The sequence below is a fragment of the Capsicum annuum genome, chromosome 5 (genome assembly GCF_002878395.1).
Source record: "Capsicum annuum cultivar UCD-10X-F1 chromosome 5, UCD10Xv1.1, whole genome shotgun sequence".
Lineage (NCBI taxonomy): Eukaryota > Viridiplantae > Streptophyta > Magnoliopsida > Solanales > Solanaceae > Capsicum > Capsicum annuum.
The window spans coordinates 100540456-100558691 of NC_061115.1; positions in this window are offsets into that span (position 1 = coordinate 100540456).

Below are 18236 nucleotides of genomic sequence, written 5' to 3' on the forward strand. Positions count from 1 at the left end.
ACAAAATAACATTTAAAATCATGGTTCTTGAACTCTATGAACGAATTGAATCCATAGATGAACACTACGCATACCTTAAAGCTTGATCTTGTAAGAGATCTAATGTTTCTGAAGGTTCCTAAAGAAATCCTAAGGCTTTCCCTTGATTTTTCTTGACTAGGGTTTAACCCCTTTGGGAAAGAATGCTCTTGTTCCTGAGGAGATGATCTTAAGAGAAAACCCTAATCTTGTGGTTGAAAGTGTAAGAGAGGGTTTTTAAGATGTTTTAACTAAAGAGAATGGAAGATAATACGTTCCTTGAGGGTTATAATCATGGGAAGTTAAGGTAAAATACCAAAATACCCTTATGAAATAAATTTTCATTTACTGAAAATCATAGCTGACAACATTTGTGACAAGGCGTCAAAAGTGTGGTAAGCCGTCAAAAATATCGTCACACAAGAGCTGGAACTGATAGTTTCTACCTAAGTCTGACGACCTTCGTGGTAGGGCGTCACAAATATGGTAAGCTACCATGAATGTCTTCACTTAGGAGCTGGTTTCTGCCTAAGGCTGACGACCTTCGTGGTAAGGCGTCACAAATGTGGTAAGCTACCACGAATGTCGTCACTTAGGAGCTAGTTTCTGCCTAAGGCTGACGACCTTTGTGGTAAGGCATCACAAATGTGGTAAGCTACCACGAATGTCGTCACACAGGAGTTAGATTCTGCCTAAGGCTGACAACCTTTGTGGTAGGGCGTCACAAATATGGTAAGCTACCATGAATGTCGTCACACAGTTTCCAGCCTGACATGCTGGAGTAAAATAAGAATAGCTCTTTTCTCCGATATCGTATTTAGGAAAAATTGGTATCGTTGGAAATCTAATTCAATTATCTATCTTTTGATAGGTCATGATCTTAAAGATTCTAAGTATAATAAGAGATATGATCATTTGAATCTGACTATGGCAATATCTTTCTCAAGAATTCGATTGGTGAGGAATATTTTGATTCGTCTGATTGTTGGGAGTTATTTGAATCATTAATATACATATAAACTACTCATAAACCTATAAAATAACCATTATGTACTATGCATGATATTGGTACATGGCTCTAATATTGGTTTGGATTTTTCAGGGTATTACAATATCTCCCCCTTAGAAACATTCGTCCTCAAATGATGACTACTTGAGAGGGGAGAAAAGATTAAATGATGCATACACTGATCATGCTCAACTGGCACATGATTTTAGGACTAAATTGAATTCTAAACTGAATATAGCCCAACTGAACATGCATATCTGATGCATGACTGATAAGCTAAACTTATGAATAAATGATAAGCTATGCAGTGATACTTGATACCAATTTTATACTGGAATTTTGAACATGTAACTGAATAAGCTTAAGGAAAATGGTTATCTCGAGCTAAGTCTGAATTAGCGGAGAAAATACGAGGGTACTTGGTTCGCATGTCTGCTTCTGCTTCCCAAGTAGCTCCCTCCATGACTGATTCTGCAAAAGAACCTTGACTAGAGGGACTTTTTTGTTCCTCAGCCTACGAGTCTGATAGTCGAGGATTTTGACTGGAATCTCTTTATAAGAGAGGCTATTATGAATGTCAACGCTCTAAATAGGGACTACAACTGCTGGGTCACCTATGCACTTCTTGAGCAAAGAGACATGGAAGACTGGATGAATTGAGGCTAGCTCTGAAGGGAATTTGAGCTCATAGGCTACCTTGCCGAAGCGACTGAGAATCCTGAAAGGATCGACATATCGGGGACTGAGCTTTTCTTTCTTTCTGAATCTCTTCACTCCCTTCATGGGAGATATCTTGAGATAGACATAGTCATCGACCTCGGATTCGAGATCCTTTCTACGAACATCTGCATAAGACTTCTGTCGTCTCTGAATAGCCCGGAGTCTTTCTCTGATCAACTGAACTTTCTCTAAGGTATCGAATACTAAGTCAGGCCCTATGACTGTGGTCTCGCTAATTTTGAACCAACCGATCGGAGACCTACATCTCCTACCATAGAGAGCTTCGAATGGAGCCATCTGAATACTGGAGTGATAGCTGTTGTTGTATGCGAACTCAATCAAAGGCAAGTAGTCATCCCAGCTTCCCTTGAAATCAATTGCACATGGCCTTAGCATATATTCTAGAGTCTGAATGGTCCTTTCTGCTTAACCATCTGTCTGAGGATGAAACATTGTACTGAGATGAACTTGGGTACCAAGACCTTTTTAGAATGCTTTCTAGAAGTGAGAGGTGAACTGGGTACCTCTATCTGAGATAATAAATAGCGGAACACCGTGTAATCTGACCAACTCCCTGATATAGAGTTTGGCATAATCCTCAACTGAGTAAGAGGTACGAACTTGAAGGAAATGAGCTGACTTGGTCATTTTGTCTACAATGACCCAAACTGAATCATGCTGATGACGTGTTCTAGGAAAACCCATCACGAAGTCCATGTTCACTTTTTCTAACTTACAAGTAGGAATAGTGAACTCCTACATGGAATCACTAGGTTTTTGATGCTCTATCTTAAACCTGCTGACATTCAGAGCACTTGGCCACAAACTCTTTAACATCCCTCTTCATCCCACACCAATAGATCTCCCATAAGTTGTAGTACATCTTAGTGTCCCCTGGATGAATAGAGTATCATGCACCGTGTGCTTTTGTAAGAATTCCCTGCCTCAAGTTATCTATATCGGGAACGTACAAACGACCCTGACAACGAAGAACACCATCTCCCCCTTGGGAGAAAACCTCTACTTCCTGACTCTGAACTGACTCTTTTAGCTTGAGAAGGCTAGGATCCCTATTTTGCTTCTCTTTCCCGTTGAAACTAGAGATGACTCTGAACTACTCTAAACACATACACCACCCTCTGAAGAATCGACTAAGTGAACGCCTAGTCTAGTAAGCTGATGAATCTCCTGAGCTAATTTCTTCTTACCATCCTTAACATAGGAAATGCTACCCATGGACAGTCTACTGAGTGTGTCGTCCACTGCATTGGCCTTTCCAGGATGATAAAGGAAACTCATGTCATAATTCTTTAAGAGATCTAACCACCTTCTGTGATGAATATTGATATCTTTTTGGGCAAAGACATACTAAAGGCTCTAATGATCTGTGAAGACGTCTACATAAACACCGTATAGATAATGCCTCCAAATCTTTAAGGCAAAGATAACTGCTGCTACTCAAGGTCATGAGTAGGATAATTCTTCTCATGGGGCTTTAACTGTCTGGAGGTGTAGGCTATGACTCTACCATACTGCATAAGGACACAACCTAAACCTACTCTGGATGCATCACAATATACTACGAATCCATCGGAACTACTGGGAAGTGCTAAAACTGGAGCTGAGATGAGTCGAGTCTTCAACTCCTAAAAACTCTTCTCGTTAGGTTCTGACCACTGAAACTTGACCTTCTTCTGAGTCAATCTGGACATAGGAGATGCAATAAAATAAAATCCCTCGACAAACCATCGGTAGTATCCAGCCAAACCCAAGAAACTCCTAATATCTAATAGAGAGATAGGGCAAGGCTAGTTTCTTACCGCTTTAGTTTTCTAAGGATCTACTATAATGCCATCACCTGAAACAACGTGGCCAAGGAATGCTACTGATCTTATCCAAAATTCGCACTTACTGAACTTGGTAAACAACTGGTGATCCCTGAGAGTCTGAAGAACAATTATGAGATGGTCTGAATAATCACGCTCTGTGCGAGAATAGACCAGAATATCATCTATGAAGAATATGAGGAATATGTCCAAGTACTGCTTGAACACCTAGTTCATCAAGTCTATGAAAGCTGCAGGGGCATTGGTAAGACCAAAGGACATGACTAGAAATTCAAAGTGACCATACCAAGTACAAAAAGCTGTCTTTGGAATGTCATATTCTCTAACTCTGAGCTGATGATAGCCTGATCTAAGGTCTATCTTGGAGAAATAACTGGCACCTTTAAGTTGGTCAAACAAGTTATCTATCTTAGGTAGCAGATACCTGTTCTTGACCGTTACTTTATTGAGCTAATGGTACTCAATACACATTCTGAGAGAACTGTCTTTCTTGCGCACGAATAAGACTGGAGCACCCTGTGGGGATACACTAGGCCTAATGAATCCATTGTCTAAGAGATCCTTTAACTGATCTTTCAGTTTCTTGAGTTCTGTTGGTGCCATTCTGTATGGCAGAATAGAAATAGGATGAGTATCTAGGAGAAGGTCTATGCCGAAGTCTATTTCCCTTTCAGGAAGAATGCCTGAAAGATCTTCGGGAAAGACGTTTGAATATTCATTAACCACTGGGATTGATTCGAGACTAGGAGATTCGAAACTAGAATCCTTAACATACACGAGATGATATACACACCCCTTAGAAATCATTTTCCTTGCCCGAAGGTAGGAAACAAGCTGACCCCTGAAAGACGAAGTGCTACCCTTTCACTCTAGAACGAGCTCATTCGGGAGCTGAAACTGAACTATCCTATTTCTGTAGTCGACTATGGCATAGCATAAATAAAGCTAATCTACACTGAGAATGACATCAAAATCAGTCATCTCTAACTCATCTAAATCTACTGACGTAGATTTCTGAAATATCATAACCGGGCAGTTCCTGTATACCCGCAGAGCTATGATGGGTTTACTCACTGGGGTAGAGACTGAAAAGGGCTCTGCTAAAATTTTGGAAGTGATTCCAAAATCGCCTGCTTTGTATGGAGTGACAAAAGACAAGGATGCACCTAGGTCTAGTAAAGCATAAACATGAACATAGAAAATCTGTAACGTACCAGTAATGACATCAGGAGAATTTTCCTGATCCTGTCAGGTCTGAAGAGCATATAGTCTATTTGGGCATTGCCCACTAGTAGCACTGGAAGTTGCACCCTACAGGTTCGGGTGACCGCACTGAGCTGTGGAACGATTCTGCTGACCCTGAGGACCTTACCTAGGACAGTCCCTAACTCTGCGGCCTGGCTTGCCACAACCAAAACAAATGCCTTAACCCATTCTACACACACCCTGATGGTGCTTACCGCAGGTCTGACACTGAGGATAAGTGCGGGCACTGCTAACAATGCTCAGAGATTTAGAGCCTGGTGCTCTGTCTCTGTTCCCATCCCTAAACTTCGACACTGGGGCACTTGCGAAGGAAGGAGATGGAACTGCTGACTTAGGATGAAATGCAAATGATTTCCTCCCTTTAATTTTGGCTGAGCAAAATTGAAACTACCTATTGTTGCTCTCTTGTTCTTCCTCTCCCTAGTCTTAACCTTCTGTTCCTCTATCTATTGAGCATGGGTCATAAGCCTGGCTAAAGTCATATCATATTCAGCATCGCAGACCTACACTCATTTACCATGCTATCATTCACCCCTGACATGAACTTGCTTATTTTATCCATGTTGTCTATAACCACATGAAGGGCATATTTAGCTAGCTGAGTAAATCTAAGAGAATACTCTCTAACTGTCATATTTCCCTGCCTGAGATTGATGAACTCAAGAACTTTGGACTCTCTTAGCTCTTGGGGAAAGAATCTATCTAAGAAGGTCGTGATGAATTCTTCCCACTCAACAGGACCTGCATCCTCTAACCTTTCTGCTAATCACTACTTGTACCAAGTATGAGCGACATCCTGCAATTGGTATGCCGCTAACTCAGCACTCTGAGAAAAAGTGACTCCCATGATATCAATGACCTTCTGGACTTGGTCAACGAATTCCTGAGGATCCTCGTCTAGCTTAGACCCAAAGAAGGATGAAGGGTTCATTTGGGTGAAGTCCCTAATCCTAGCTGCTGCTGAATTAGCCACTAGGTTGGCCGAAACAACTGTTAGTCATTCATTATGGGTAGCTACAGACTGAGCAAGAGCAGTAAATGCGGTCCTGAACTCTGCATGAGAAATAAGTTCTCCTAAAGGATCTTCGGAATATGGAGTTGGCTGATTTCTTCTCTTTGGAGGCATGTTTCTGAAATAAGAGAAGAACGGATTAGACTGAGAGACTGACTTGAAATTATGCTTACTAGAACAATATGAATACTGAAGAAAGAGAACTATTCCTAAAACATCTCATAGCCTCCTGTACATAAATATGGCGTGCAATACACCCATGCACAAGACTCTACTAGAAGCGGCTTTCAAAATTCCTAGGACTCTATTGAACCTTAGGCTCTGATATTAAGTTTGTAATGCCCCGATTTTCTGAACTAGAATGCTACACGATGGTTATGACCCCAAGGGACCATAAGCTAACTTATGACTAATATCTATACCTATACACTATAATTCATGACATAATAATACGGAAAACATGCACCATAGGCCATACGATTCAACTGAAATAATATAACATCCATATGGGTGAAAAATACCCAAAACAACTAAAAATTAAATCTGAAAGCTAAATCTGAGCATAAATCCAAAAGACTCTAAGTACTGTCTGAAATAAGGAGTTAAAGAAATATGTATCCAACTAACTCCATAAAACTGAACTAATGAAATAAATGAATAAATCAGATAATGTCATCCTTGAATGAAGAGGACTCACTGCAACTCTGTATGCTAAATGTGACTGCTACTGCTGGTCTGGGACTCATGCCTCTGAACCTATGGTGTAACATGAAAAGAAAGAACCATAGCACAACTGCGTCAGTACAACTGGAGTACTGAGTATACGAGTGACGCAGGCTAATGCAAAAGGGTTTACATGCATGAACAATGCTAACTGACTGACTGATATGAACATGAGAGTGTAAATATACATACATAGTAACTAAGATCGTGAGTACATAATGGCTAAATTTTTACGCTAATACATGGCTGGAACCATAGTTCTGGTAACATGAATGACTATATCTGATAGCCCTGAATCTAGTTGAACTTTCTGAGTTTTGTGCTAAAACTGAATTTGACCGTATCTAACAATCCTGGTATACTGATATCTGAAGAACTATCTGATTTCTTTTACTGAGACTAATACTAAAATAGTGGGAGGTAGTTGTTTAACAGACATGCCTCATATATGCTATTATGGCTAAGATGGGGTCTAATCTTTGCCTTGCCTGGAAGGGTGTCAATACCGTACCACTGGTAAGGATAACATATGAGCAACCCTCATATAATAGGTAACTCAAGTGAGAATGGTGGGAGCCCTCATATAAAAATTTAAGCCACCTCATCTACCCTCATATAACAGGCTGCGATATGTCAACCTATATTAGCTACATAGTTTTGGAATACAAGGATGACTGCTAAGAATCACACCCTCATATACATGTGAGTTCCCATCCTTGGGTTTACTAAGTGCTAACTCCTACTCCCATCTAAAGATACTAAACATGATTCAACTGACTGTACATGAACAAATTAATTGACTTCCATTGACTGACGGAGTAGTACTATTATTTGAGAGTTAACTAAGATCATGCGATTCCTGAGATTTCCTCAGTCACATGGCTGACTGAGTTCTATAGATTATAGCTTGACTGAGATTATCATGACAACATGACATGGCTCTAGGCACACAGCTATGTTTTTGGGTACGAATACCCTCAGGACTCGATAGAAGAAAACTGACACACATGACATGACTTGATCACAAGATTGAAGTCCACAATTTGCTATATCATAAGTAGGGGATAATATACTTCACGTATTTAATCAATACCTCAAACATGGTAGGGAAATCATGGATATAATTCAAACACAAAATTCATATTTCCATCATCATACATACTTCATACTATCTCTATAAGAATACATAGATAGCATGGGCATTCATATTGAAGTGTATCGCTAACATGGACTTGTCATTTAGATATCATGAAATCATGTAAATATGAACTTCTAACATCCTAGGCATTTTATCAAACACCTTACATGCATTCTTTAAGGAACAGGTGGATTTCATACTTGCATTAGTTTAACCCACCCAAAGTTCATGATTTTCAACCAACAATCACATATATTCCATGAAAAACATCCTTAGATATCATCTTGAAACTTGAACAATAATCATCAATGTGTACATGCTTATATCACCATAAAATTTTACAAAATAACATTCAAAAGCATGGTTCTTGAACTCTATGAACGAATTGAATCCATAGATGAACACTATGCATACCTTAAAGCTTGATCTTGAAAGAGATCTAATATTTCTGAAGGTTTCTGAAGAAATCCTTAGGCTTGCCCTTTATTTTTATTGACTAGGGTTTAACCCCTTTGGGAAAGAATGCTCTTATTCATAAGGAGATAATCTTGAGAGAAAACCCTAATCTTGTGGTTGAAAGTATAAGAGAGGGTTTTTAAAATGTTTTACCTAAAGAAAATGGAAGATAATACGTTCCTTGAGGGTTATGGGAAGTGAAGGGAAAATATCAAAATACCCTTATAAAATAAATTCCTAGTTGCCGAAAATCATAGCTAATGACATTTGTGACAAGGCATCAAAAGTATGGTAAGCCGTCAAAAATGTCATCACACAGGAGCTGGAACTGATGGTTTCTGCCTAAGTCTAATGACCTTCGTGGTAGGGCATCACAAATGTGGTAAGCTACCATGAATATCTTCACTTAGGAGCTAATTTCTGCCTAAGGTTGATGACCTTCATGGTAGGGCATGACAAATATGGTAAGCTACCATGAATATCGTCACTTAGGAGATGGTTTCTGCCTAAGGCTGATGACCTTCGTGGTAGGGCATCACAAATATGGTTAGCTACTACGAATGTCGTCACACAGGAGTTGGATTCTTCCTAAGGATGACGACCTTCGTGGTAGGGTGTCACAAATGTGGTAAGCTACCACGAATGTCGTCACACAATTTCCAACCTGAAATACTGGAGTAAAATATGAATAACTCTTTGCTCTGATATCGGATTTAGGAAAAATTAGTATTGTTGGAAAGGTAATTCAATTATCTATATGTTGATAGGTTATGAGCTCAAAAATTCCAAGTATAATGAGAGACGTGCTCGTTTGAATCTTACTATGGCAACATCTTTCTCAAGAATTTGATTAGTGAGGAATGTTTTGATTCGTCTGATAGCTGAGAGTTATTTAAAGCCTTAATATACATCTAACCTACTCATAAAACTATAAAAGAACCATGATGTACTATGCATGAGCTTGGTACATGGCTTTAATAGTGGTTTAGATTTTTTTGGGGTATTATATATCCTAACCAGATATTTCTTAGTTCTGGTTAGAGGCTTTGTCAAACAGCTATGGGCATGGGCAATGTCAATATTAGTGTCAGCCTTGGTATTGGAATTGGCATGGGGATTAGAAATAGTTAGTTAATTGGTTGTGGATTTCGACATTGGTTTTAAGATTACTATTATGTCTTTAAATTTATATTACCTTATCTTATTATATGTTCAGAATTTATTAGACATGGGGTGTCAGGTGGTTAACAGTAGGGTATTGGGGGTGATCTCTGGTCTGGGTTAGACTTGGCATACCCGACACGACTAGGCCTAGTTTGGGTCATATCAAATGGGTATCAAAGCCTTAGGTTCATGGTCAATATGGTGGTCAAAAAAGCCGTGTCAAGTAGAGTCTCTTTTAAGGGTGCGTAGCGTGCCACTTTCATAAGGGAGAGGCTACATGTCATTTATGAATATTTCTCTTTCTTGTGTTCTATTTTTGAGATGTAGAGTATAAGATCCTAAATTTTCCTCTAATTTTTGTTTGTTTTCCTTTCAGATCATGCATCCTCAATGATCTGAAGCTCATAGAAACTCATCTATCCTACTTAGGGATAATACTAATGAGACACACTCTTCTTATGGGGTCCAAACCCAATCTAGGGGTCCAGTTCCTGATTGTCCTCCTGGAGTTCCACCGATCCCTTCCAGCCCTCCTCGAGCTTCTCAAGAAGATGTGATGAATGCTTAGGTTCATTATTCTATCCTTATGTTGGAACAGTTGGTAGCTTTTCAGGCCGAGCTTGGTGCTTTTGTTACTCCATCTTCTGGGGCCACAAAGGTTGGCCAATTTATAAGGTTGATCCCTCCTGTGTTCGTTGGTGTCATGGTTAAGGAGTATCTTTAGGGTTTTATTAATGAGATGAAAAATATCTTCCATGATATGCATGCTACTAATATAAAGGGTGTGGAGTTTTCTGCCTACCAACTGAAAGATACAGCATACTATTAGTATAAGGAATGGGAGCAGCTGAGGGGTCACATTGATGAGTTAACCCTGTGGGATGATTTCTCTACTACTTTTTTGGACTGCTTCTTTACTCAGGAGTTCAGGGAGACAAAGGAGGAAGATTTAGTTAACCTAAAGGAGGGCAAAATGTCAATCAAGAAGTATGCTTTGATGTTTCACTAGTCATCTCAGTTATGCTTCGAAGTTGGTTTCTATTATGAGGGCTAGAATGAGAAAGTTTTATTTTGGGTTATACCAAGACATGATTTAGAGAGTAAGGCTACCTTGTTGAATAAGGGTATAGACATCTCCAGATAGGTTGTGTATATGCAATAGGTCAAGGAAGAGAAGAAGAAGTAGGCCAAAATTGGGGAGAGAGTTAGAATAAGAAGTTTGGATTTGTTTATCAGGGTTGTGGTCAACATCAGAGTGGAAGGAATGTTGGAAAGTGGACCAAGAAGAGGTGGGGCAATTCTGGGTGTCACTCGACGACTAGTGTTTCTTATCCAAAGCCATTCGATGATAGACATTTTTAGAGTGGCAATAATTATAGGGCATAGGGTGCTAAATCTCTTACTAATAAGGCCCAATCAACTCCATATTATCCTCCCTATAGATTTTTTGGTCGATTGCATTGGGGTTACTGTGATAAAGGAAAGGAATATTCCTCAACTGTGGTCAGCCAAGGTATATGGTTCAAAGTTGTCCTATTGGTAAGGTTTCCTCTAGGGAAAACAAAGTTCTTGTTGTCTCTTTTTTAGCTCTGACGCCAAAGGGTGTACCATATGGCTCCGGTCGAGGGCATGTTCAAATTAAATGTTTCTGATTTTGGTTAGATGCTTTGTCGAACAGATATGGGCATAGCTGTGTCGGAATTAGTGTCAGCCTTGGTATTGGTATTAGCATGGGGATTGGAAATAGTTGGCTAATTGGTTGTGGATTTTTACTTTGGTTTTAAGCTTACTATCATGTCTTTAAATTTATATTGTTTTATCTTATTATATGTCCGAAATTCATCGTACATGGGGTGTAGGGTGGTTAACGGTAGGGTATTTGGGGTGAACTCCAGTTTGGGTTGAAAAAGGAGACGGTGAAGAATAAGTACCCTCTCTCAAGGATTGCTTTCTCTAAGATTAATCTTTGGTCAGGTTATTATCAGTTGAAGATTAGGGAGGCGGATATCCCTAAGACTACTCTCCGTACTCGGTATAGTCATTATGAGTTTCTAGTTATGTCATTTGGATTGAATAATGCTCCGGTGGCATTAATGGATCTTATGAACCAGGTATTCAAGCAGTTTTGGGTTTGTTCATGATAGTGTTTGTTGATGATATCTTAGTATATTCGAAGAGTAGGGAAGATCATGCCAAACACCTCCGAGTAGTGTTTTTTTTTTGTCAAAAGAAAAATTTTATTCCAACCAGAACATTTGAAGTATAATTTTCCATGTCCTTACTAACTATTATAATTCCAAATTCCACTACATTAAACCGGATAGTTAGTCAATTGTGCTAATATATCTTTCCATTTACTCTGTTGTTGGCCTTTCATATGAACTTGAAGGAAGATATCTTTGATCAACAGTATGTGATTCTTGCCTTGAGCTTTGAATCTACGTGCATTCCTTTCCATCTAGATTTGATAAATTATAGCAACAAACAAGCATATGAGGACCTGTAACCTTGCTTTTGAAGTGTGGATATCAGTATTCAGCCATATAATTTCAATTGTCCAGGATTGGATTTGTCTATGAATATGCAGCCAATTCAGCAAGGTGCTCCAGATGTGTCCAGTGTACTTGCATTCAAAAAATAGATGCTGAAATGTTTCTTTTGTTCCTGAACAATAAAGGACACAACCAGCAGTTACATTGATGTCCCATTTCTCAAGTCTTTCAACTGTTACTAACCTCCCATGCAGAGCCAACTATATTATGAAATGGTGTCTTAGGATAGTTCCTGGTGATTACACCAAGTTTCTCAAAACTATCCTGGGATGTTGTAGCAGCATTGAGCAGTATAATTTCTTGATACTGAACTTTGATCCCACTATGAATTGTGCTAGATGTTGTATTGGGTTGCCAGGTGGGAGTCCTTGCTTTGCATAAAATATTTTCCTCACAATCCAGCATGCTTACATAGGTGTGCTCACTGACTACAGTTCCTTGCCTTTGATATAGAAGTTGTGAATCCACTGGACCCATAAGGTGTCTTTCTTATTTGATAATGCCCAAAACAGCTTACATTTAGCAGCTTTATTCTATCTCTCAAACTCTATTATGTTCAGCCTTCCAGCAGCTCTTGGTAAGCATATGGTTTCCCAAGATACTAGTGACTTCTTTGAGTTTTCAACACCACCTGTATAGATGAACACCCTGCAAATATGTGTGACTATGGATATGACCTTTTTTGGCAGTAAGAACGCTTGTGCCAAGTATGTTTGCATTTCAAAAAGCACATTTTTGATTAGTTGTAGTCTACTACTGTAGGAGAGGAGCTTAGCAGTCCAATATTTAACTCTTGCTACTATTTTCTCAACTAGAGGTATACACTATTGAATAGTTAATTTCCTGGATGAGAGTGGTACCCCCAAATACTTAAAAGGAATTTCCCCCAAGGTGAATTGTATATCCCTCAGGATCTGTTGTTTGAATTTACTGGTTACCCCTGCTACATAAAAAGAACTTTTCTCTAAATTAGCTTTCATCCCTAAGATAGAAGAGAAGTGCTCAAAAGCCTCCAAAATCAATTTGATGGATATTTGGTCTGCTCTGCAACACAGTAATAAGTCATCCGCAAAATATATGTAAGCCAGTTGCAATTTGGCACATCTTGGATGGTAATTGAAGTTTGAATTGTGCCTCAACTATTTTAGTGATCGATTTAAATACTCCATCACCAGTACAAAAAATATGGATACATGGCGTCCCCTTGTATGAGTCCTTTCTTAGCAGAAATTTCTTAGTTAAGCTCATATTTACAAGCACAGAATAACTAATAGTAGTTACACAAGTCATTATCCATTCAATCATTTTTGCAGGAAAGCCATATTCAACAAGGATCATCCTCAAGAATCCCCACTCAACTGAGTCATAATCTTTCCTAATATTTATTTTCATGAAATATCTTGGAGAAACATATTTTTGGCTATATCCTCTAATTAGTTCATGAGCCACTATTACATTATCTAAAATACTTCTCCCCTCGATGAAAGCAGATTGTGAGGGACTTACTAAAACATCTACCATAGGTTTTAATTTTGCAGTGAGGATTTTAGCTATAATATTGTATAAAGTATTACAATATGCTATTGGCCTATACTCCTTTACAAAATTAGGGCTTTCTACTTTAGAGACTAGAGTGATAGTTGCACAATTAATACTCTTCAATAGCCTCCCATTCTAAAAAAATTGTAAGATTTCCTTAGTGACCTCAGGGCCCACTGCTGACCAGCTGTTTTTAAAAAACTCTATTAGAAAACCATCAATACTTGGTGCCTTGTCATAGGGAAGGTGTTGCGTTGTCTGAAAGATCTCCTGATCTATCACTTTATGCATTAGTTGTTTTTGCTACTCAATGTTTAGAAAAGGACCATCTCTTGCTATGTCAATATTGAGGCAAGGCAATTCACTTGTTGCAGATCCCAAGAGTTGTTGAAAAACTGAGTGAATTCCTGATGGATTTAAGGTAGCTCTGTGATCTTAACTCCTTGCTCATTACAGATAAACCCAATTATGTTCTTTGCTTGTCTGTGTTTTAGCTGAGCATGAAAAAATTTTGAGTTAGAGTCTCCATGTGTTATCTAAGTTGCCTTGGATTTCTACCTTAACACCTATTCATTTATCTAATCCTATTTTTGAAGTTGAGCAGTGACAGATTTCTCCTGTTGGATTAAAGTTGTATCAAATATATTATCATTTAAATCTGCTTTTACTTATTGCAACTCTGATCTCAGTTCTTGTATTTTCTGTTCTAGTGAGAACAGTTTAGGTTTATAGTTTGAGCTTTAGTTCTAATCCTCAATAACTTTTGCCTCGCTGAGTACATTACATACCCCTGAATGTTGTGCCCCCATACTTCTCTCACCATACTCTGGAAATTATCCTATCTTAATAGGACATTCAGCAACGTAAAAGGCTTTTAGTAATTTGTATCAACACCTCTGTGTTGAGAGTGATTGGTGAGTGGTCTGAGCATCCTGGTTGCCTGAATTCAGCCTCTAGATCCCCATACTTCATAAACCATGCTGCATTTCTTAGTTTCCAATCTATTCTGCTATATATTCTAGTAGTTGCTTCTCTCCTATTACACCAGGTGTAATCACATCCTCGTTTAGGTAGTATACCCAATCCTAGTTGCTCTATACAGTCCTAAAAGTCCTATATGTTAGTTTGTTAAATAGGGGCTCCATTAAGCCTGTTAGTCACAGAGAGACCTGTATTAATATCACCTAGTATGACCCAAGGGTCATTTATATGTTGTTGAATTCCTTTTAACTGCTCCCACATTTCTTTCCTGCCTATAGTTGTGTTATAACCATATACAAAAGTCATAAAACTGGCAAACCTAGATCCTTTATCTTCCATATAACAGTGCACCAATTGTGATGTAGCTAATTCAATTGTGACTTTAACCAGTTGGTTCTTCCAGCATAGCCATATTCTTCCTGTCTGGTCCACATTATAGTCAGTTGTGAAAGTCCAATCCTTACCTAGCAGCTTTGTGATGGTATTTTTTTTACTACTTTGAATTTTTATTTCTAAGCAACCTAATACATCAATTTTATTATGACTCAGAAAGAATTTTAACTCTTTCTGCTTAAAGGGCTGGTTCAGCCCTCTTATATTCCAAGAGCAGAAAATCATGTTGGAGCTCTAGAGAGGTACTCAGGACCCTCAGCAACTCCTAACAAACTAGATTAAATTGACTCATGGATGGTTATTTCCTTTGTCCCCTAGTTTTCCAGCAACCTTTAATTGATTTTGCAATCTGTCCTTCCTATATTGCCTCTTTCCCCTTGATTTTCCTGGACTCCTTCTTCAAAAAGTTCTTAGTATCAGCAACTCTATTGTGCTCCTATTGAATTAGTGTATCTATAGGAGCAGTCTTTGGCAACCATTGTGGAGGACCCATACTCTTCTCCTATATTGGTGCTTTAGGGGGTTCAGGGTACTGTTTTGCCTATTTCTTTAATGGACATTTGTGTTTCTCATGTCCTAAAATCATACAATCTTGATAGTACTTTGGCCACCAGTCATAATCCAGGTTCTGGTTCCTGGTATTACCATTAACTTCTTCAATCAACATATGTTCAGGTAGTGGTTGTGTCACATCCATTTCTATTAGCATTCTAGCATAGAAAATCCAGCCCTTCCCAGCAGTTAGGCCATCAGTGCATATTGGTTTACCTAAGTAACTTGCTATTCTGCTCAAGTTCTCGATAGCCCAGTATTGAATTGGTAGGTTAGAGAAGATAACCCATAGTGACACTTGTTTCAGAGACTCTTTAGTTCTCTACAATTTTGGAACCCATGGTTTCAGTACAAATGCTCGATAGTCATATGTGTATGGACCATTGTTGAGGACTTTTTCTCTATCATCTTTATTCTCAAATCGAAATATGAAAAATCCATCATCATGTAGGAAAACACAAGGTGTTACCATGAATTTCCAGAATGTATACACAAAGTATAATATCTGTTTAAATGATGGATTCTTCCCAATAACATAGCCTATGAACAATCCAATTTCCTTTTTTGTTTTTCCACTTCATCCAGATTTAATTTAACCATTTTAACTCTATTTTTTATTACAGGTGGGAAGTATTGAAGTTTCTTACCAATTGTCAAAAGCTTGCTTTGCTGTGTCTTAGCTGGTGTGGAGCTTCTCAAGAATGTTAGCCTTCTCATCGCCTTGTGTTGAGCCTTCCCCATCTTTGCCATTTTTAGTTGGAGTTTTAGTGGTGTGAGCATTTTAAGGGTTTTTTGTTGGAACTTTTGTCAAATTTTTCAAACCATTACTAGTCTCTATCACCCATTCAGCTAGTTGGGTTGTAGGTAGTGGCTGAGGAACCACTATTTCAGGTGTAACTATTCTCGCTGCAGAGCCACTACTTTCCCCTTTTACTTTCTCATCTATTTGAACTGGAGATTGTTGAGGAACCCCCATTACTGGAGAGACTAGCCTCTCATTTGATGATATTGTTGTGGTTGCATTGCTGATGGTCCTGTAAGTGTTACTTTGGTGGCAATTTTTGCCTTTGCCTGTTATTTTTGGGCCATTGTTGATGTTGGTGTACATTAGATAGTGTCGCTTAACGTGCTCCCTATTAATAAATGACCATTTAAGTTCTTGGAAATGTGTTTTTATGTAGTGTTGTTGACTCTTAAGGATTAGCAGTTGCATGCAAAGTTTTTGAAGTATGAGTATTGGTTAAATGTTGTAACACTTCTAGGTCATGTTGTTTCCAGTGAGAGATCATGGTAGATCCACATAAATTTTAGGTGGTTAAGAAGTGGCCTATACCCATGACTCTATTCGAAATCAGGAACTTTTTGGGTTTATCCAGGTATTATAAAAGGTTTGTGGAGAGCTTCTCTTTTATTACTGCTCCATTGACTAAGTTAACTCAGAAAAAGGTAAAGTTTCTGTGTTCCGACGCTTGTGAAGGTAGTTTTGAGATGCTGAAAGATAAGTTGACTTCAACACCAATTTTGACCCTACCCGAGGGTACTGGTGGTTTTGTGGTTTACTGTGATGCATCTCGAGTGGGACTAGGATGTGTCTTAATTCAACATGGTAGGGTGTTAGCGTATGCTTTTAGATAACTTAAAGGTTCATGAAAGGAATCATCTAACTCATGATTTAGAGTTGGTGTTGTGGTGTTTGCGTTCAAGATTTGGCATCACTATTTGTATGGGGTTCATTTTGATATTTATTCAGATCATAAGAGTTTGCAATATGTGTTCACCCAAAAAAAAAATTAAATCTCAGGCAAAGGAGATGGTTTGAGTTGCTTAAGAGCTATGATATGAGGCTTCATTACCATCAAGGTAAAGCAAATATGGTGATCTTAGTAGGTTATCTATGGGGAGCCTATCTTATGTAGAAGAAGAGAAACAAGGACTAGTGAAAGATATTCACCGATTGGCTAATTTGGGAGTCTGACTTTTAGACTCCGAGGATGGAGGTGTGATTGTTCAAGAAGTAGTGAAATTATCTCTTGGTGCTAAAGTGAAGGAGAAGCAGGTTTTAGATCATAACTTGATACAGATTAAGGACGATGTGGGCCAGCAAAAGGTAATAGTTTTTAAGACTTATAGAGAAAGTATCTTAAGGTACCTAGGTAGGTTATGTGTTTTAAATGTTGATCGGCTATGAGGAAGAATTTGATTGAGTCTCATGAGTTGAGGTACACAGTTCATCCTTGTTCGATGAATATGCACCATGACTTAAAGGAGATTTTATTAGTGGAACAATATAAAGAGATATGTGGCTAACTTCGTGGCTAAGTGTACGGTTTGTCAGCAAGTGAAGGTTGAGCACTTGAGGTTGGGTGGTGTGCCTCAAGAGATTGAGTTGCCTATGTAAAAATGGGAGGTGATCAACATGGATTTTATTACCGATCTTCCACGGTCTCATAATCAGTATGATTTGATTTGGGTTATTGTGGATATGATCACTAAATCTACTCATTTCTTACCGGTGAGGACTACCTACTCTGGGGAGGATTATGTTAAGATATTGATTGAGGAGATAGTTATCTTGCATTGGTGCTTCTAATTCTATTATTTTAGATTGAGGTACGCAGTTCTCTTCTCGCTTTTGGTGTTCATTTCAGAAAGGCTTGGGCATGTGGGTGAACTTAGCATCGCATTTCACCCTCAAATAGATGGATAAGTGAGAGGACCATTCAAACTTTGGAATATATGCTGAGGGCCTGTGTGATTGATTTTGGAGGCAGTTAGGTGGATCATTTGCCTCCCATTAAGTTTGCATATAATAACAGTTATCACTCTAGTATTAGAATGTCTCCTTTTGAAACTCTTTATGGTAGGG